The 21,870-nt window shown below is 38.9% G+C and overlaps 1 pseudogene; it reads left to right on the top strand.

Moving 5' to 3' along the window:
- Window positions 1–798: 798 nt before the first annotated feature.
- LOC101542095 (phosphoserine aminotransferase-like) lies at window positions 799–21,656 on the top strand (annotated as a pseudogene).
- Window positions 21,657–21,870: the final 214 nt, after the last annotated feature.

Consider the following 21,870-nt stretch of genomic DNA (forward strand, 5'->3'; position numbering starts at 1 on the left):
CTTATTTTCACTCACAGAAGACTGAGACCTCCTACTTCTCTCTCTGGGTATTTCCATGGTTTCCAAATGTTTGAGTCAATGGTTCTGAGTTAGTGTTAGCAGGTGGATCCCTTGTTATTTTTAACTCTTCAGCTTCACCCATGCTGTTCCTGCTTATAGACAGAAATTCTCTACTAAAACTAGTACTTTGATTTCTTCCAGTGGAATTGCTTTTATTGATAAATTATTGTCCTATGTGTCACTTCTTCATCATTGTGAAATTGCTTGCTCAGTTAGAATTTTTTTAAACTCATCTACTGCGCACACATACACACACATACACACACATACTCACACACACACACACACACACACACCTCCAAACTATTTTCAAATTCTGAAGACTCATGCAATGTAAATGTGTATTGGACTTGAGGCCAAAATGAAAAGCGAATTATAATCAATCATGGATCTAATATTTTTATATATTATTTCAATCTATATCTGCTTTTAAGTGGGTTAAACACTTTTTCTTATTATAGAAGTTATGTAATCATTATAAAAATGTAAATAGTATAGGAACAAATAAAGTAAAAAGAAAATATCTTCAGTATCTCTGATAGTAAACAGGTATATCTTTATGTGGACTCAACAAATCACTTAATGGAATATGGCTATGAGATATAATGTGGCTCTTGTGTAAGATCATTTAAAATTTGTTTATTGTTAAAAATAATGTGAAAAGCATAGATGTCTATTTATTGAGAAATCATGGCTAAGTTATGGTTGTTCCACTGAAAGTGATCTATGTAGATCTAGATGGCTGAGTTCGACCAAAGTATATTATTCATTTCAGACACGTTACTAAGTGAAAAAGCTTAAGTTACTAAGCTTTAGACTTGCTATTAACTGAAAAAAAAAGTTGTTTTTTTATGTGTGTTTTTGATGTTTGTGGTTTTAATTTTCCCTTTCATTGTTGCTTCAGGTATTCCACTCACCATCCTTTTGTTTGGGGAACTGGCAGACTAATATTCTTTCCATGGTACTTAAGACAATGACATGTGAGAGAACAAAAATTTCAGGAAAGCTAAACATTCTTCCTTATCCCACTTCTAGTCACAATGCAAAAACTTTGCACCAAATTCTTTTCACCAGAATTCTCTCCTTTTGGTCAACAAGTATCCTATATCCTAAGCAATTCAATGCACAATGTTTTCTTTGGGAATTCACTATCCATTATCAAAAATTAGTCATATAAGCCTATTTAATATAAAATAAATAGAAAGAAGACAGATGAGATTGTAAGGCTGAGAATATTTTTAAACTATTTCTGTTTATATAGATATAAAGATATAAAAATATCTATATTTTTAAATGTAGATCTCTAAACAGCTCTGACTTTTTCTTTCTTAGATAATTTTAGGTCACTTCTACAGAGGTTAAAAGAGACAGTCATATCACATTGTATACGCTTGAGGTATACCTTGTGTTTGATCCACCTATGTGACAGATGTTAAATTTTGCTTTTTACTGAGAAGGCAGAAAGATAGCTTTTTATGATTTCGAGTAGAGTTGACTGTCATTTGTTCATTTTTCTTTATTGTTGATGCTCAGCAAACCTTATTTTAGTGTCTTACCTCTTTATTGGGAAGATCATGTAGATTTTAAAGATTGTTTTGGGTTCAAATTTGGGGAAATTCCCTCCTACCCCCAATTTTGTTTTCTGCGTGGGCTATGAATTTTTGTGATTTGTTTTTTGGCTTGGTTTTGGGGCCACACCTGGCAGTGCTCTGGGCTTCCTCTGGGGTCTATGCTTAGGGATCAGACCTGGCAGGGTTTGGGGGACCATACAAGGTGCCAGAAATCAAACCTGGGTCTGTGAAGGCCTTTTGCACTGTATCACTCTACCATCTCTTTGGCCCTGGGCTATGCAATTTCAAGGCAATTCAAGTTTTCCCAGGAAGTGAATCTATCTGGTTTTCCAATTGACATGAATACTTTATCACTGTTCTTATACATTGCAAATTTTGTGTTATTTTCATCACTGTCAGAACTTCCTGCCAAATCAGTGAGATATTTAATTTTATCCCAGTGTGTTCATTTGAGTTCTTCCTCTTTATTAATTTATTGCTCAAACAATACAAGACTATCCATTATAACTAGTGAACATTCATCTCTTCCTGTAATGAATGGCTGTGTTTTGAGTGTGATTTGAACATTGTAGATACATTAAAAAAAAAAAAAGAGAGAGAGACAGTCATTCTCTTTAAAAAAAGGAATAATGCTTAAAGAAGCTGCAGAGTCAAAAAAAAAAACAAGAAAAAAATCAAAGTAATTTCCCTATTTCTGGTGCTTTTTAATATCCATATTCTGCTTAGGACATCTAGGAAGAAAACTGCAGCAGAACTCAGCTGTGATAAAATTCTGTGTTAATAGAAGTGAAACTGGATTTAGAGCGAAGGCAAGAATAGGGAAAGATGAAAAAGAACAAAAATCCAGGTAAGTATGGCACCTGCATCCAATAGCAATTTACCCACTTATTTATGTTTAACATTGATTCCAAATTTCAGACAAGTGACACAAATTTAAACAATGAAGAAAATGTAGCACTATACTGAGAAGAGGGCTGGAGCAACAGCGCAGCTGGTAGGGCATTTGCCTTGCATGCAGCCGACCCAGGTTCGATTCCTCCCTTCCTCTCCAAGCACCCGACAAGCTACTGAGAGTATCTCATCTGCACGGCAGAGCCTGGCACGCTACCCATGGCCTATTCGTTATTCCAAAACCAGTAACAACAAGTCTCACAATGGAGAATTTACTGGTGCCCGCTCAAGCAAATCAATGAGCGATGGGATAACAGTGCTACTTGTTTATATTGAGAAGAGTTAGGGAGCTCATTTTAAGATGACAAATTGTAGCCAAATACAGACAGGCAACAGAGAGCATGTTATAATATCAAATACACAAATGACATCTCAAAAACAGAAGTGCTCGTGAAGGAATGAATTGATTGGTGAGAGAATATATAAGATTTAGATGGAGGAAGAGAAGATGGGAGTATAACAAATATCTGCAGATAAACTATTTTCATCAGTCTTTCAGAGATCAAAAGCAGAATTTGAAGTTAGGCTTGTGCTGGATTGGAACTTAACATGGATCGTTCAGGACAGTTTTATAAATTGGTCTATTATTTATACTCAGTTTGAATGAGTACTTCAGTATGTATATTGCTTGATATCTGCTCAGAGAATTTACTTACTTTTCAAAACAGGAACTTCTATATAATTGCCAGTTGTTGCAAAATACTCTTGGTAATTATTCCACAGCACTCAGTTGTTCAATTTTAGAAAGGTTTATACATGCAGAACAACGTAGTAAATTAAGTTATCATGTGAGTTTTTCAAAGGAAACAGCATCTTGTGAATCAGCATCTTGTGTTCAGAGTATTACTAAGGCACCTCTTTAAAGTTTACATATACTTATCTTTATTACATCTGTATTTGCTATAAAGTCTACAAACAACTACCCCTCAAATTTGGGGTATTCTTAGATAGTGATATCAATTGTAGTGGCATTGAATAGTAGTTTTTAGCTTTTGCATCTTAATGGCAATGTGACACTTATCTATGACGGGTTTGAGGAGGCTGGGGTTATCTTTATATTTGTCACAGCTTTAGAAAGAAAATATAATCTAAATAAAATGTGTTTGGAAATAATCTATATATAACTACTCTTGTAGATGTGAAAAAGTTGTTTCAGAAATTAACACGGATTTTTTTTTTCCCTGTGGATCACACCCAGCAATGCACAGGGGTTACTCCTGGCTCTACACTCAGGAATTACTTCTGGTGGTGCTCACAGGACCATATGGGATGCTGGGAATCTAACCTAGGTCAGTCACGTGCAAAGCAAACACCCTACCCATTGTACTTTTACTCCAGTCCCTTACACAGAAATTTTTTTTAACTTTTTATTAAATCACCATGTGGAAAGTTACAAAGTTCTCAGGTTTATATGTCAGTTATACAATATTCAAACACCCATCCCTTCACCAGTGCCCATATTCCCCCACCAGAAACCCCAGTATACCCCCCCACCCCCTACCCCTACTGTATAACTAATGAATTTCACTTCATTTTTTCTTTACCTTGATTACATTCCAAAATTCAACACAAAACTCACTATAGTTGTTGGAGTTTCCAACCAAGAGAGACAGACCTACTACATTTGATAATTAGTTTTTCATTGCTGGAAATGAAGAGATATGTAGCCCCACTGCTACAAGTACATAACTCTCTCTCTCTCTCTCTCTCTCTCTCTCTCTCTCTCTCTCTCTCTCTTTTTTCCTTTTTCCTTTTCCCTTTTTTTTTCTTTTTCCCCCTCATCCTCCTTCCCGCGCCTCATAGTATGGTGTATGCCATGCCGCATTGGCCAGCGTGGGGTTTTTGCTTAGTTCACAGTCCAGAGAGGTGGCTGCTACATTAAAAACCTTCAATATTTCAACAAAAACTTACTGTTATTATTTGGAGTTTCCCCCCCAAGTCAGACCTGTTCAAAAGGAACCGTTTCTCATTGCTGACAATTATAAATGTTAAGTCGCGCAGACGCTGCTGCGTCCACGCGGTTTTGGATTTCTGTATAAAGTCCAGGGAAAATTCTGCCAGAAATTACATAGCCCAACTCACAGTTCCAGTGCATTGCTGTAAGAAGTCTCTGAATTCAAAGTCTTTAGGTGCAGAGGGTCCGATTCGCGCTCAGCGGCTCCGGATTTATCTGGGCCGAGGGCGTGCCGGTTACGCCCCCTTCCCATGAGTTCCTGGGAGCCCCAAAAGTAAAAACCGAATACCTGTGGGTTTGGAGTCACAGAAGATGGCGCCTGCCACGTGGGTGCCGCCAGGCCGCCGCTTTCCGTGCAGGAAGACAGGGTGGGGAGGAAAAAAATCCACCCCCGGCAGCACAGAGTTGTAGCCCAGTTCGCAGTCCCAATGCATTGCTATCGGATGCTGCGCTGGATGCCCGAATGTGTTACATCTCTGGAGTCAAAGTCTTTAGGCGCAGAGGGTCCAATTCGAGCTCAGCGGCTCCAGATTTATCTGGGCCGAGGGCGACACAGAAATTTTTTATAGCAAAAATTACCCCTATGGCCAAACATAAGTGTCTTTAATCCTTTCCAATACTAAGTGCACTTTTTAACATTTTAATCACATCAGAAACACTAGGAGGTTTTTTAAAATAAACTCAGCACAGAAAAACAATAAGGATACTAACACATTTGGTCGTTAGCAGTAAATAAATTAGATAAAAGTGTCTCTAAGCATTTGAAAATCATATTATTTAAGTATTATTTCCATCAACAACTGATGCATCATGAACCAGTATCACATTGCCTTTCATATGATTATTTGAAGTAGCCATCTATTATTTACTAGTTTGATGAATTGGGAATTTTAAAATTACATTAGGAAATAATCTATGTACATATAAATTATATATGAAAATTCAAATTAGTCTCTACTATACAAAACATCTTGGAAAGCCTTTGGAAATATTGTCTGCAGTCTATAACAACAAAAGATATAGTAGTTACATTGCCCTTTGCCTAAAATCTTTCCCAGGTGAATGTTCAATGTTAATAAAGATAGTTTAGAATAATTTACCTTTCCTTATATTCACACCCAGAAGACCCACCTGCAGGTGCCAGATAAATTCCTCATTGGCCGACCTCCACCACCCAAACACAGTCACGCTCCAGGCTGTGACACATCATAAACACTTCCTACCCATTCTCCATCATTACTGCACCATATTTAATAGGGCTCAAATATGGAGTGAACCATAGGAACACTTGTAAAGGCGATTAGAGGCTACTCAGAGTATCTCTCCCGCACGGCAGAACATGAAAAGCTACACAGGGCATATTTGATGTGCCAAAATTAGTAATAGCAATGGGTCTCATTCTCCTGTTTTTGGAAGAGCCCCCAATATGGCAGCATTAAGAAGGACGAATGAGGAGAAGCTGATAAAATCTCAGGGATGAACTAGGCTGCCAATACGAAGAAGGATTAAAATGACTATTTGCACCTTTAATACATGTATGCTGGCATCAGAAGCATCCATCGAAGACCTGATGATGGTGCAAGCACAGAAGATCAATTGATTGATGGAGATGAGAAGACATTGAACACATCATGCTGTTTTCGACATTGGAGAAGAACTGTTCTTCAGAACATGCGACAATAGAAGCGTCAGTGGTGTCAGTGTCCTTGTCAACAATAACTTGGCCATGATCATTGATTCATTCAAATGCCTAACAACCCAAATCGGATGATTACGCTTGAATAAATGTGGCTCATTGCCAGCAGTTTCTATCTTTCTCATGTATGCATCAATATCCAACTATGACGAAGAAGAAAGTGAGAAGTTCTATATGGAGCTGGAGAAGTTCTATAAAGAAGACGGTACCTTCTACAAGATCACTGTCAGTGACTTTAATGCCATGATAGAACATAGAAGTTCACCAAAGAACTACAGTTCAGGACCCAGAGCCTAGAATGGAACAAACAGGGTGAGAGACTGAGTTCATCATGTTGACCAAGACCATCATGGTAACTCGCAGTGCCAGAAGGCTGAATTTAAATGTTGGACATGGGAGTCTCCCGGTGGACAGTTCCACAACAAAATTGACCACATCATATTCAATCTACAGTTTTGGATGACTGCAGTCCCAAAATTCCAAGTGGGATCACACCATTATTTCCTTCTTATGAAATTCTACTTCACGGAATGGTGAAAAGAAGGCTTCAAAGTTTAAGAAGAGAACTCCCAGAATGACCACCAACTGGGGGCTCTTTGGTAATATTGCAGCAATATGGGAAGGTGCCATTGTTGACAACATCGACAAGGAATACTCAGGACTGGTTCAGCACCTCCATAATTGTGTGAGGAATGCAGAGAGAGAGAGAGAGAGAGAGAGAGAGAGAGAGAGAGAGAGAGAGAAAGCCACAAAAATTAGCCTATCATCGGAAACTCTCTAGCTCATTCACCAACGTGGTCTGGCTCGAGCCTCAGGCAATCAAAAGCTAATATCCAAGCTTACAAAGCTGTGCAGAGAATTGATAATGGAAGAACTCAAAGAGAGAAGAGCAGCAGTGTTGGCTGATGTGGCAGAAGCCAGGAAAAGTATTCACAACACCCCCCTGTCCTTAGCCAAATATAAGACCAAGATGACTGCCCTCCGACATCCTGATGATCTATCACATATTCCAGAAGGGTAATGCAAAAGGTTATCATGACTTCTACTCATATCTCTTTGATAACCACGTCCACCTGCCCACATACCCAATTCTGCAGGATGAATATGTTGTCCCTAGCATTCTCCCTTTGAAATCTGACATGCCATTTCATCAGTAAAGATGCATACAGCACCCGGTCCAGACAAGGCCAGACCCGAACACCTGAAGAATCTGCTGCCAATACTCGCCAATACACTGGCTCAGCTTTTCATGCACTACCTTTCTGAATGCAAGGTTCCATCCCAATGGAAAACCAGCAGCACCTTCCTGTTGTACAAGAAGGGAGACATCAACGACATCGGTAACTATTGTTCAATATGCCTGTTGTCCATCATCTACAAGTTATTCATTCAAGACATCCTGAATAAGATTGGCAGAACACTAGATGAAGGACAATCATGCGAGCAAGCTGAGTTCTGAAATGGATTTAGCATGATCGACCATATCCACATAGTGACCAAGCTTATTGAGGTTTCACGAGAGTTCAAGATGCCATTCTGTCTAATATTCATTGATTTAAAAAAGGCCTTTGATTATGTTGAGACTGAAGTAGTCATCGAATCCCTAGCCAAACAGGATGTTCAAATTCAGTCCATCAAGATCCCCTGTGAGCTGTATTATGGATTCATCACCAGGATATCACCATTCTACAAAGAAGTGATCATCAATGTAAAGAGAGGGGTTCAGCAGGGCGACACCATTTTACCAAAACTCTTCAGTGCCACCCCTCGAAGAACACCATGCGACGACTGGAATGGGAAGGAATGGGAGTGAAGATAGACTGTTGACAAATACACCACTTACACTTTGCTGATGACATTGTTCTAATAACACCAAATACCAGCCAAGCAACACAAATGCTGGCCGACTTCGACTGTAAGTGTGGAAAGGTCAGACTGCAGCTGCATCTCACTAAGACAATGTTTATGAGAAACCGACTAGTTCCTGATGTTCCATTTGCCCTTAATGGAACAAATATCTCCAAATGCAGCAGTTATGAGTATCTAGGTTGAAAACTAAAGATGACAAATGACCTGGCACCTGAACTGTGCAGGAGGAAGAAAGCAGTGTAGAATGCCTTCAAGAGTATCAAAGAAGTGGTTAAGAGGATGAAGAATCTCCAGCTCCGGGAACATCTTTTTGACTCCACCATTCTTCCTGCACTAACATACGCCTCAGAGACCTGGGCCCTACAAAAACAGGATGAGAACGCTATTCGGGTATCCCAAAGAGGAATCGAAAGAGCTATGCTTGGATTATCATGTTTCACTCAAGTTAGAGAAGGAATCCAGAGTTGCAACCTCTGTCAATGATCAAGAATCAGGGAACCTGTCTCATTTGCCAAGGCATTGAAAATCAGATGGGCCAGACACGTAATGCGATTTAGAGATGACTGCTGGACTAGAACTGTTACTGACTGGATTCCACGGTACGTCAAAAGAAAGCGTAGCCGCCCACCTACAAGATGGTCAGACTTCTTCATCAAGACCCTGAATAACCGGTCTCAGTCTCTTCATGCTCATGGAGAAAGCAGACGCCATTTGGCTACACTAGCATGTGATGAATGGAGATGTTACTGGTGCCCTCTCAAGCAAATCGATTAACAACGGATGACAAGTGATACAACTGATGTTCTTTTGGGGGGCCAGGGGCAGTTTGCATATCCGGCACTGCTAAGAGTTTTGTCTTGGCTCTACACACAAGGCCGCTCCTGGCAGGCTCAGGGGGTGGTCTGGGTGTTAGGAGTCAAACCCAAGTCTATTATATGCAACCAAGACCCCCCCACACCCGTTGTACTATCTCTTCAACCCATTTGAAACCACAGAAAAAAGCTTAATTCAGGCTTAAAGATAGGCTCCTTATACCAAATATGATCAAACGAGCGTTTTATTTATTTACAAAGAAATATGTGTCAGGGGCTGGAGCAAGAACTCTATGGGGTGAGGAACAGCATGAGCTCAGGATGACTCCCAAAACATTATTAAAAGAACAGCAAATAAATAACTTAAATACATATGCCAACTTGCTCCAGTCCTTCCAGCCTTTGTTCAACTGCGCGGGCCTCTTATAAACTTCCTTCATTCTTGTGTCCCACCCCTATGCTAACTGTTGGCCCCTCTCATCCCATGCTGTGGCTCTTCACATGTTTTTCACCTGTGACCCACATAGAATTTTTTGAAGGCCCACAGGGCTCCAACTGGTTCCTGGGTGAGAACTGCGGAGTTAGACTGTGTGTAGATTGTAGTGACCATCATCAAGTTAAACACATGCAAGAAATGAAAACTGTGTTGAGATTGCCATCCAACGGAAACAAACTTTTAAATTAACTTTTAGGATATTTGCTCATATTTTGTTTTTCATATGGGTCATGTCCAACAGTGCTGGGGGAGAGAGTGATCATCAATGGAGGTCAGAACTCCAGATTACTTCTCCCACTTGAGTGAAACATGATATTTCAAGCATAGTTCATTCAATTCCTCTTTGGGATACCCAAATATCATTCTTGTCCTGTTTTTGTAGGGCCCAGATCTCTGAGGTGTATGTTAGTGCAGGAAGAACAGTGGAGTCAAAAAGATGTGCCCAGAGCCAGAGTTTCTTTGTCCTCTTAACCACTTCTTCAACGCTCTTGAAGGTGTTCCATGCTGTGCTCTTCCTCCTCTGCAGTTCTGGTGCCAAATCGTTCCTCATGTGTATTCTCGACCCAGGTACATATAGCTGCTGCATTCAGAGATGTTCGTTCCATTGAGAGATAATGGAACATTAGGAACTAGCTAGTTTTTCATGAACATTGGTTTGGTGAGATTCAGCTGCAGTCTGACCTTTCTACACTTGTGGTCGAAGTCGGCCAGCATTTATGCTGCTTGGCTAATGTTTGGTGTTATTAGAACGATGTCATCAGCGAAGCAGAGGTGGTGTACTTGCCAACCATCTATCTTCACTCCCATTCCTTCCCATTCCAGTCGTCACACAATGATATGGCAGCTTTCGTTATGTAATGTGAATAAAGTTTTATTTAAAATGTGTGCACAATAAGTGTTGTTTAAATGTATCTCTTCTTTAATGTCTTTGTATGATTTTGGCTATTGAAAATGTAAGTTTTCTTGACTGTGCTGGGAAGTAGCTCCTTTTGTGCAATATTTCTGAAGCACTCTGCATGATTGGTTTTGATTCTACCTGTTATGTTCATTATAATTTACCTTTGAAGTGCTCTGAGATTGCAGTTTACTTGGTGGGATGTTTTTAAGGTAATAATTCCAAAATCTTAAAAATAAATTAAGAACCATGATTACTTGTTTTATCTTAAACAAATATTTATAATTTGTCTTTCAAGAAATGTGTGTTTGCCTTGCATGCAGCTGACCTGGGTTCAACCCCCAGCATCTACTAGAGTCTCCCAAGCACTGCCAAGGAGTATTCCTAAGTGTAGAGCCAGAAGTAACCCTTGAGCACCACCCTGTGTGGCCCCCAAACCAAATTTTTTTAAAAGGTGTTTAATTGATCTAAATTGTTAAATTCACAGTCACAAAATTTTTCGTAGTACTCTCTGAGACACATTCTGATCACACTGGCATGTTAAAATGGTTCCTGGCTTACTTACTCTTAACATCTATAGAGTAGGCAAATCTGTCGCTACCCTCATTTGCTTTCTGGGAGACTACATTTTCTCTCTCTTTTTGCTCAGAAGTCAGACAAAAAGTTTATGAATATCATTAACCAATTCAAAAAATATCAGCGTTGTAATAGATGTTTTCCAAAGTAGTCTCTTTTTCTATTTTTCATCTTCTCTGCAGTATTTACTACTTTTTTTCTGACTTATTTTGAAGTAACTTACTCTTTTCAAAAGTAGAAGCTGATGTCATTAATTTTAAATCATTTTTTCTTTAATTGCATGAATCTGCTCCAATAAATTTCCCCCCTAATTACTACTTTGGTCACAGCTCATATTTGTCTCATACTTTCTTTTGGAAAATTACTTTCTAATTTTTCATTTGACTTTTTCTCTTGCCCAGAAGTTATTAAAATTCTATGTTTTCAAACATTAGGGAGATTACAAGAATTTTTTTCTGTTCTGAATTGCTAATAAATTCAATTATACAATTTGAATGTTTTAATTATAGAAACTACTTTCCAGTTCCAAATACTGTGGGTACTAGTTAGTAATATATTTGGATTTTAAAAGGTATATAGTCTGCTCCATTTGAGATAAGATCTTATATAGATGACAATAAGTTCAACTAGTTTATAACGTCATCTAAGATGTCTCTGAACTTACTGGTTTTCTCTTTTTCTATAAATAATTGAGAGATATAATGACATCAAATTGTAATTATTGGTTATAATTTGTCTGTTTCTCCTTTAAATTTTATCATTTGTACTCCACACATTTTGAAACTCTGTTCTTAAATGAAGTTTAGAATTTTTACATCTTAAAGAATTGAGTTTTATAATTATGTGATAACTCAGACTTTTAAAATCATTATTTATCTGACATTAATATAGTTTTTAACTATTTCTTCTGATTCTTATTAGTATAAAATATTGCTTTTTATTCCTTAATTTTTTGTTTTTATAGAAGTGATTTTCTTATAAATAGATTAGTTTAGATTTTTCTGCTTTTATTGAACTAACAACCATGTAAATATGAAAACATATATCATTCACACTTAATATGACTTTGTGATTGTTGATATGGCTAGACTTCAATAAACTTGCTGACTTTTATTATCTAATAGTCCTTTAGTTTTTCCCCCTTTCCTCTTGTATAGCTTTAATTTTCAGTTTTAATTAATTAATTGTATAGTTTTTATGATTTCATTTTCTCTCTTCAATTGAATTACTAGGTATAACTGTTACCTTTTTTTAAAAAAAATTGTTAATCATCAACGTACCTTATGATAGTAGCTCTGGAGTGCTGGAGTATAGCTTAATAACTCTAGGTGGAGAGAATTTACCACAACTTCTCTCAAAGTTCCCAAAACATAGTTCTTTATTGTGTTTCTTTATGGCTGCTTCCAGATTCATAGTACAGTTGAAACTTGAACCACATGGGTTTGAAGTGTGGGTGTATTTTTCCATCTACCAGTTCATAAATTAAACCAATTAGGGACATGAATTAGTTGAATCTGCAGATGAGGAGCCTGCAGATTAATTATAGATCAATTATTAATTAATTATATTAATTATAGATTAATTATAGCCAATATAAAGGATTGGCTATAATTTATACATGGATTTTCACGTGGGGGTAAGTCAGCTTCTCTAACTCCCAGATTTTTCAAAAACCATCATTGTTAGCATATCAAAATCTGCCATATTACTGGTATTCAATATGCCATATATGAACATTTATAACTGTATTTTCCTTCTATACACTGTGCTGACATCAGATATTTTGCTTTTATAGATTTTATTTTATAAACTGCACAATATATTTGGTAATTCTTGATTTAAATTTTTTTTACTATATTTTCATTTTTTTTGGAGCCACACCTAACTGCTAACAGGGGCTACTCCCGTTTATGTGCTCAGGAGGGTTACCTGGTGGTATTCAAGGGACCAAGGAACCGTATGGGAGGCCAGGGATCAAATCTGAGTTGGCCACATGCAAAGCAAGCTCCTTACCCACTCTCCTATCATTCAGGCCCCATATATTTTTTAAAGATTTAAAATTTTGCATATGCTTTTATCTTTATTCACATAGCTAATGTTTATAAAGCAGGTTTTAGGCAAATGTTTTATTTTTTATACATTCAGTTTTTCCTTGGTATCATTCTTCCATCTAATCAAAAGAATTATTTTAACAATTTTTTGAACTACTGATAATGAATCTTTTGGGTCAAAACTCCCTTATTTGTTTTAATATGGGAAATATGTTTTTCTCCAAAAGAATTTTCTATTTTTTTTTATTTTGTAAGTTTGAACGTCTTGCTCTACTATCTTTTAGTTTTTATTTTATTCAGATAAAAACTCTGCCCCATCTTTATCAGCCATAACTTTTCTTCCTCTTTGTAATCTGTGATTTTTATTTCTCTTTGACTATTGTGACTTCTCTTAAGTTTTAATTTTAGTGCATTTTCTGATGATGTGTGTTGCGGTGGTTTTCTTCAAGTTCATTGTGCTTGAGGTTAATTAAACTTGACAGGTCAGTGAGTTTATCCTTTGATTCAGAATAGGGCACGTTTTAGTCTTTGTTTCTTTTTAAAAAATATTACCCCTAGGACTGACCAGTTAGCTCATGGAACAGGGGTGCATGCCTTTTATGGGCAAGAGCCTGAATTCCACCCATGGAACTGCATGGTCCCCTGAGCACTGTGGTGTAATCCTGATGACCCCCTTGCTACATTACAAGGTCTGAACATTGCCACATTTCTGAGCCTGAGTACTGGCTTGCCCAGTCTATCTGGAAGATTGTCTCTGAAAATATCCCTGGGACCTCTTGAGTGTTACTTGGAGGGTCCTACAGCAAACACGATTCATACCTACTGTTTGCAGGGCCTCTGTTTTAACATGTATTTGGCAATAAGAAATTGTCCTGCAGTCTATACACATTCCATTTGCTTTTTTCTATTGAGCTTTTCTCCTGTATGTTTGATTTTTCATGGATGCTACTGATTAATGATCTATAATATCTAACCTGTCAGTGTGTTTTTCATTTCAGTCATAGCAAATTTCACCCCAGTACTTTGATTTTGATCTTGACATGTTGAATGTCTCTACTTATCATTATCATTTCAAACTAGCCTTACACAACAAATCAAAGATTTTATTTCATTCTTTACTACTTAGTTATCCATATGTCTTTTTTTAATAAGTCTTGAATACATAGTCACAATGTGTTGCATATTAATGCTTCTTTGGATGCCTAGTCATTTTTAATTTGATGCCAAACATCTTGAACTTTGTCTTTTATGATAATTTTGAATTCCTAAACAAATATTATGAGCATTGTGTGACGATTCGGGGGACCATATGGGACGCTGGGAATAGAACCCAGGTCAGCCGCATGCAAGCAAACACCCCACCTGCTGTGCTATCACTCCAGCCCTTGCTCTGGTTTTAAGGGGGTTTAAAATTAAACCTTTCAAGAACAATTCTTTCCAATTTTGAAAAATACATCCCTAATCCAATTTTTGGACTTGAGCGATAGCATAGCAGGCTACCTAGAGTATCCTGTCTGCACAGCAGAACCTGGCAAGCAACTCCTGGCATATTCAATATGCCAAAAACAACAACACATCTCACAATGGAGATGTTACTGATGCCCACTCGAGGAAATCGGTGAACAACGGGAGGACAGTGCACAGTGCAACAGTGCTACAATCCAATTTTGATAGTTACTTTCTATTAGTTTCTTTTGGTTTGAGAATAGGCAGGCAGGGAAACGTTTGTGTTAGAACAGCTGACTCCCACATAGACTGACATTGTGTGAATACACTAATGATGTGTCCAATTGCAAATAGATTCAAAAAGTCTTTTTGGAACACATTCTTTTGACTAAGCTCAAAATAATTAGAAGATAATTAAAATAATTAAGTATATGAGCTTTTAAATCAACGGCCTTTAAAAATAAAGCACCATGACAATTATGCAGGGATTGTATTTTTCTCTAAGCAGCTATAATTTTTTTTATTATTATAACACCACGAACTACCAAGTTTTACATAATAGAGTTGCTTCAGGCATTGAATACTCCACCACCAATTCCACCACCAGTGTGACCTTTCCTCCACCAATGGCCCTAGTTTCCTACCCACAATGCCAGCCTACTCCCTTGCAGGCACAAGCAAATATATTTTATATTGTTTGTTACAACACAAAGACAAATGAAACTGTCAGAATAAATATTAATAAAATTGATTTGTGATCATTATTATATCTCACAATGGTGATATTAAAGTTATTGCGGATTCAGTGGGTTGGTTGGTGCTACTTGAGCCTTCTGTACTGTTGTTTTCACTCTTTGAGCTTGATAGTCTCCTATGCAAATTTCCCATCAGATTGACTGTGATCAGACTGGGCTGACAGCTCTAAACCCTGGAGGTGTTGCATGGCCACATATGTTACTGTGTTTGGCAGTTGTATTAGGTTCAGCTGTGGGCGTTCCTGTGTTGAACGGTGTTGAGGGTAGCTGCAGGCTGTGAATTCAAGCAGAGAGGTGACTCTACTGGCCCTGATTCCGAGAGGGCCCCGGAATTACCACCTTGGACCTTGGGTCAGTCAGGATGGGAATATTTGCAGCATCATGTTCTTTATTGCGATTAGTTGTGCTACATTTTTTCTTTAAAATAGAGTTTTGCTTTCTTTTTCGCAGATTGTATAAACTTATTGTTACCTTGTCAAAACATGTTGCAGTTTCTAAAGCATTTATAATTTGTTTTCTCATTTGAAGTTGATTATAATATATTCTCTAGCTTTTGAAAATTTTATATCCTCATTTACAAAAAGTATCTATATTTTCTAGTATATTACTGTATCACTGTCATCCCATTGTTCATCAATTTGCTTGAGTGGGCGCCAGTAACTTCTCCATTCATCCCTGTCAAGGGCTAATATAGCCTGATGGCATATTGGGGGCTCTTTCAGGGTCAGGGGAATGAGGACCATCATTGTTACTGTTTTTGGCATATTGAGTACATCACGGGTAGCTTGCCAGGCTCCACCGTGTGGGCAGGATACTCTCGGTAGCTTCCTGGGCTCTCTGAAAGGTATAGAGGTTTTTAGGGAGGCTTCAAATTGCCTTTACAAGTGTTTCCAGTCAGGCATATATATATGCCTGACGGGATGAGCCTTACACATGAAGGGACCAGCAGAGGAACCCAAGTGTGCGGGACCTAGGGCTGAGATCTACAAGCCTGCTCGAATTGGGACTGAACCTTCTCCATCCAGAACCCCCGTTTTCTAGTAGCTTGGCAGCCACACTCACAAACTGCCCCTGGCTCCATGTAATCCCACCAACGGCCAACATCCAGATACTGTAAGACCAAAGCTCCCGCTTTGCAGCTGCACGACATCTAATAGTCTTGTTCTCCTTCTTGGAGAACCTGACAAGCTACTGAGAGTCTATTTCCCACAAGGAAGAGCCTTGTAAGCTCCCCATGGCACATTCATATCCCCAATACAGTAAAAGATCTATACATACCTCTCAAAGAGCCCAGCAAGCTACTAAGAGTATCCTGCCTGCACGGCAGAGCCTGGCAAGTTACCCATGGCATATTCGATATGTCAAAAACAGTAACAATAGGTCTCATTCCCTTCACCCTGAAAGAGCCTCCAATCATTGGGAAAAATGAGTAAGGATATGATGCTAAAATTTCAGGGCTGAGTGTAATAGAGACGTTATGGTTCCCACTTGACGAACAAAGGGGTGACAGTGATACAGTGATATATATATATATATACATATATATATATATAATTTGTTGCCTACTGTCTGAACCCCATCAAATATGGAGTGGTAATTATGGAGAATGGGTAGGGAGTGTCTTATGATGTGTCCAGGAATATGTTCACTCATATGTGAAGCTCAGCCCAAGCATGTGGAAAGGGGCCTGGAGCATGGCAGCATTTGCGTTGTGGAGATCAGCTGCGGGGCTGGGATGCTTGGGGCAGAGAGGGCTCTCACCCGACCCCTCTGGGGCGCTTCAAGTGAAAACAGCCTGGCTATGGGGGCCTCATTTTATGCTCCCTTCCAGGAGAAGCAGCCGTGAGCTCTGGAGGGTGGCCAATGAGGAGATTATCTGGTGCCAGCAGGAGGTGGCTTATGGGTGTGACCCCTGGGTCACTGGAGACTGGGGGAAGCAGGCAGAGGATCTCTGTTTCCAGGTCCCATTGAGCCTAAAATGTATGAATGTATGTATATATATATATACACACACACACATATATATATGTATATATATTGTTTTTCTCTAATATATTTTTTGCAACAATGTGTTCAAAATTTCAGAAGTTTGACACAAATATGTGATGGTTATATATTTTAAGCAAATTAAAAATGTGAAGTGCTTTTAAGTTTATATAATACATGTTAGAGATTTTCAGTAAGAGGTGGTCCAAAATCTTATTTTAACAGATATTTAAGGTTCAGAATACAGAAACCTGTTTATATTCTTGTCCTTCATAGAAAGCTTACACTAAAAATCTCACACTTGTATTGCTAAGCCGCACATATTTTCAAGAATCAGATATTCCATATCTTTCTTTCTATATGCAAAATTAGAAATACATTAATTATTATTTTCCTTTTTAATATTTTAATTCACTTTTAGGTTTCCTTTAATTGAAATATCATAATCAGCTTTACCAAAATCCATTGGAGTAGAGAACTGATGCTGGTGATATCTGAGTAGGTGGGAAGACTCTTGGATGAAGGGAAATGTGTCTCAGTTATGATTTTCAGGTCACTCTGTTGCAAAACACCTTTCCTAGCTTCACAATGCAAAATGCGAAACTTCAACTCTTTTGTTCATTTTGGAGGTGTCTGCGTTTCCTTCTTTCAAAAGTAGACAGTAATACAAATATAAATTTTCTATTCAGTTGTTAGGGTTTAATGAGCATCCCATAGAAAAACAGACTATTCAAAGATATTTATGTAGAGGAAGAAATGGAGGAGGTGTCAGGTCAGGCAACAGGAAAATTATCAAATTCAAAGTCAGCCTCCATTTCTGTCTGCGTCCCTCCATGTACTATGTCCCCTGATGGAGCTGGGGGACCATAGAGGATGTGAGGGATTGAACCCGGGTCAGCTGTGTGCAAGACAAGTGCCTTACTCATTGTACTTTCTCACCAGTCTTGAAATCTTACCATAATTCTAGAAGGTAACCATCATGTCTTTTCACTGTGATGAAAAAGCAAATGTTTAAAACTATGCATTGTTTTCTGCCAAGCTATATATTTTGTAAATGTCATTGTTCAGGTTTCTAACTCCTTGTCCAATGTTATTAAGTATTCTTTTAGAACATGTACCATCAATAAATTATAAGCATCTTGATAGGGCCAGAGATATAGTACAACATAAGGCACTTGTCTTGTACCTGACTCACCAGGGTTTGATCCTCTGTACCAACATGTTCCCTGAACACTTCCGGGAGTGATCCCTGAGTACAGATGCCAGAGGAAGTCCCGAGCATAACTGAATGGAGCCCAATGTCCTTTGGTCCTAAAAAAGAAATCTTAAGAAATCTATTAAAACACTGGTGGAGGGATTGGTGTAGTAGCGATGAAATTAGAAAACAATGGCTTTAATACTATTATAAATTTGACACCCTAATAAAAAGGAACATAAAACTGAAGAAGAAATAAGTATCTTCAGAAAGAATATCCTTTTGTAAATAGAGATTTAGTCAATGGCAAAAAGAATCATAAAATACTGGAACATTCTCTTCTAACATGAGTCAGGTAGACACTTTGAAAATTTGCTTGCCCTATCATTTACTCAACCTCTTTAATTTCAAAGGTGAACCACAGCCCAGGAATTGATTTGACAGATTCACAAGTGACATTTACCATGGCCACAGAGTACAAGCATTATAAGTGACATGGTTTTAAAAAAGATGAAAGCAAAACTTTAGGAGAAAAAATATTTATTACAGATCCGAGATCCCCATGTCCTCATAGTCCCTGCATTGGGCGTGGTCCTGTTTAATCAACTCAAGTCGTATCAGAGATCTGCTACTTGGTCAAATCTGACAATTCATCAACCTCACTTGAAGATATCCTTCCTAGGCTCTTCACTGCTCATATGCGGAAGTGTGCTGCTTAAGATATATGTCCGGAAAGCAGTCTGTCCTCTCATAATTAGTGGGAGAGACTTAACATATTGTTCATTACAGTGGTAGGATGATGGAATGACTTCAGAGGAAGCTTCTATATACAAAAACACATTATCATGTAGCCATGTGTATCAATTCTCTAGACACTCCTCTGCCCCCTCACCCTTCCATTGCTAATATGAATTAAATGAGAAAGTATTGACCATTATAATTCTGATCTCCCCATATGTAGCTGGAATTTCCCTGACTCTGTTTTTTGGTTTTTTGTTTGTTTTTGTTTTTAAATTGAATAACTATGAGATACACAGTTAAAAAGCTGTTCATGATCGGGTTTCAGTCATCTAATGCTCCAAAACCGTCCCTCCACCAGTGAATGTCCCTAGATTCCCTTCCTACTCTGCAGCCTATCTCTACTTTTCCTGTCTCACTCTCCCTCTGTCTCTCTCTGTCTCTTTCTCTCTCTGTCTCTCTGTCTCTGTCTCTGTCTCTCTCTGTGTCTCTTTCTGTATCTCTGTCTCTCTCTGTCTCTGTCCCTCACTCTCTCTTTCTCCTTTTGAGCATTATGCTTTGAAATACAGATATATAGATACTGAGAGCTTATGTTTGTTCCTTTGCCTATTTTAAGTCCTGGGTCTCCAAGTGGTACAGGCAAGGTTGGATAGACTGTCCTGGGTATAGCCCGTGATGCTGACACATGAACAATGAATAGGCCCAGTAAAAGATGACATTCAGTAGGGCCCTAGAGAGTAATGAAATGAAATTAAAATGCGGAGGAAAATGCCGACTCTCTGTACAGAGCACAGTTGCCCTTTGCTGCTTAAAACTTAATAAAGCAATGAAACGGTGGTTTCAGCGGAGCTCCAGAAGTTCCCTCAGGTTAGAATCCCCTAGAACCTCTCAGAAACAAAAGTGTTTGTTCAGAAATTGGGCCTAAAAGTCAGGATGCAATGTACAGGGAAGAAACACAAGCTTGCATGTCTTCCTCCTCTCCGGGGGACCAGCAATAAGGTGTCAGTGCTAGTCAGGCAAATGTCCAGTTTTCTATTTAGTTCCTTAGTTAGATATCCTTTTGAAAATTTATTGTATTTTTCTTATCTTTTTTTCTTCTCCCAAATGTGGAATAGCAAAGGGGATAGTATTACTTCCTTAGCTTATTGTGGGGAAATTAAAATGAGGCAGCACATATCACGACCCCCCCCCCACAAAAATAAATGGTATGTTTGAGGATAGAGTGTTGGAGACTGATTAGTAAGAGACATTAGCTGTAAGCACATCAATCCCTCCTCTGGAGTCTCCGTTCATGCCACCACATCTTGGACCCTCCGAGGTTGGTGATTAGGTTTTAGGTTGAAAGCCCAGCTGGCCAAAATGCCATGCTTGGTCCTGTTAGAAACACAGATGGAATTATTGGAGTACCCAGGAACTGGATCGAGCATTCTTGAAATGAGCAGCAGGTTGTCAGAATTTGCTAAGATTATTAACAGCATGGTATTCTCTGATATACATTCTCTGTCCTCGGAGAGCCCAGCAAGCTACCGAGAGTATCTTGCCCACACAAAAGACCTGGCAAGCTCCCTGTGGCATATTCAATATGCCAAATCCAGTAACAATAACAGGTCTCATTCCCCTGATCCTGAAAGAGCCTTCAGTCATTGGGAAAGATGAGTCAAGAGAGGCTGCTAAAATCTCTCAGGGGTGGGATGAATGGAGACGTTACTGGTGCCCGCTAGAGCAAATCGGTGAACAATGGGATGACAGTCACAGTGATTAACAACATGAAGAATCTTGTGTGGGTATTGTTAGCTGATCCCAACAACTGCAAGGAAATCTTTATACAAGGAAGTGGCACAGGCCAGTTTCAGGCTGGTGGGCCTGAAACCTGGAAGGCAACTATCCTTTGTCCTTGAGAGCCGCCGAAGAAGCCAAGAAGCTTGGGAGTGTGGACATTGTCCACCCAGCTCTGAGTCCTTCAGTGCAGACACCTCCTATGTGTGTATGGAGAAAAGTTTGACTTCATCCCTGACGTCAAGGGAACTGAGCTGGTGTGTGACATGTCCCTCAACTCCCTCTCCAAGCTAGTCAATGTTTCCAAGTTCAGGGTGATTTTCGACCACGCCCACAAGAACATCTGCTCAGTAGAGTTCATGGTAGTGACTATCCAGGAAGACCTCCTGGGTTTCACCCTCCAGGCGAGCCTCTCTATCTTAGAGTACCAAGTACAGGTCGGAACCATCTCCTTGTACAACACCCTGGGCTTGGTCCTGGAGTGGGATCAAGAATAGTGAGGGTGGGGCAGTCATGGAGAAGCAGCTGAGCTCCACCAAATCACAAATTATCTGATATCATCAATAACTCTCAAGGATGCTATGCATGACCAGTGAAGCCCCCGGAGCAAGATGGGTACCTACCCTGTTCTGCATTGGCAGCACCAAAGGAAGTGGCACCTTAGAGAATGGATATTTTGAAAAGGATCTAGAACTCTATATGAACTTTGAAAGGGTACAGGTTCGTGGGAGGCATTCAAGCCTCTCAGTATGATACTGTCACTCTCAAGAAGGACATTGAGAAGCTGGCAGCGTTCATAAAAAGGTTTTTGAAGATGCATAGGCTGTGAAACTAATCTCCACCACTTTATACTCTACGCTTTGACTCCACCCATGTTCAAAATTCAAACCCGGAGACTACAAAATCCAAAATGCCACCTGTGTGGCAACTCTGATATGACCCATGTGGCAAACTCAGTTATGACTATGTTTGTTTAAGATGCTGGCTTTTGCAAAATAAATAAATAAATAACAGCAAATAGTCACAGCTCTGCAAAAGATCCC

Source organism: Sorex araneus, chromosome 4, assembly GCF_027595985.1.
Source record: "Sorex araneus isolate mSorAra2 chromosome 4, mSorAra2.pri, whole genome shotgun sequence".
Classification (NCBI taxonomy): Eukaryota; Metazoa; Chordata; class Mammalia; order Eulipotyphla; family Soricidae; genus Sorex; species Sorex araneus.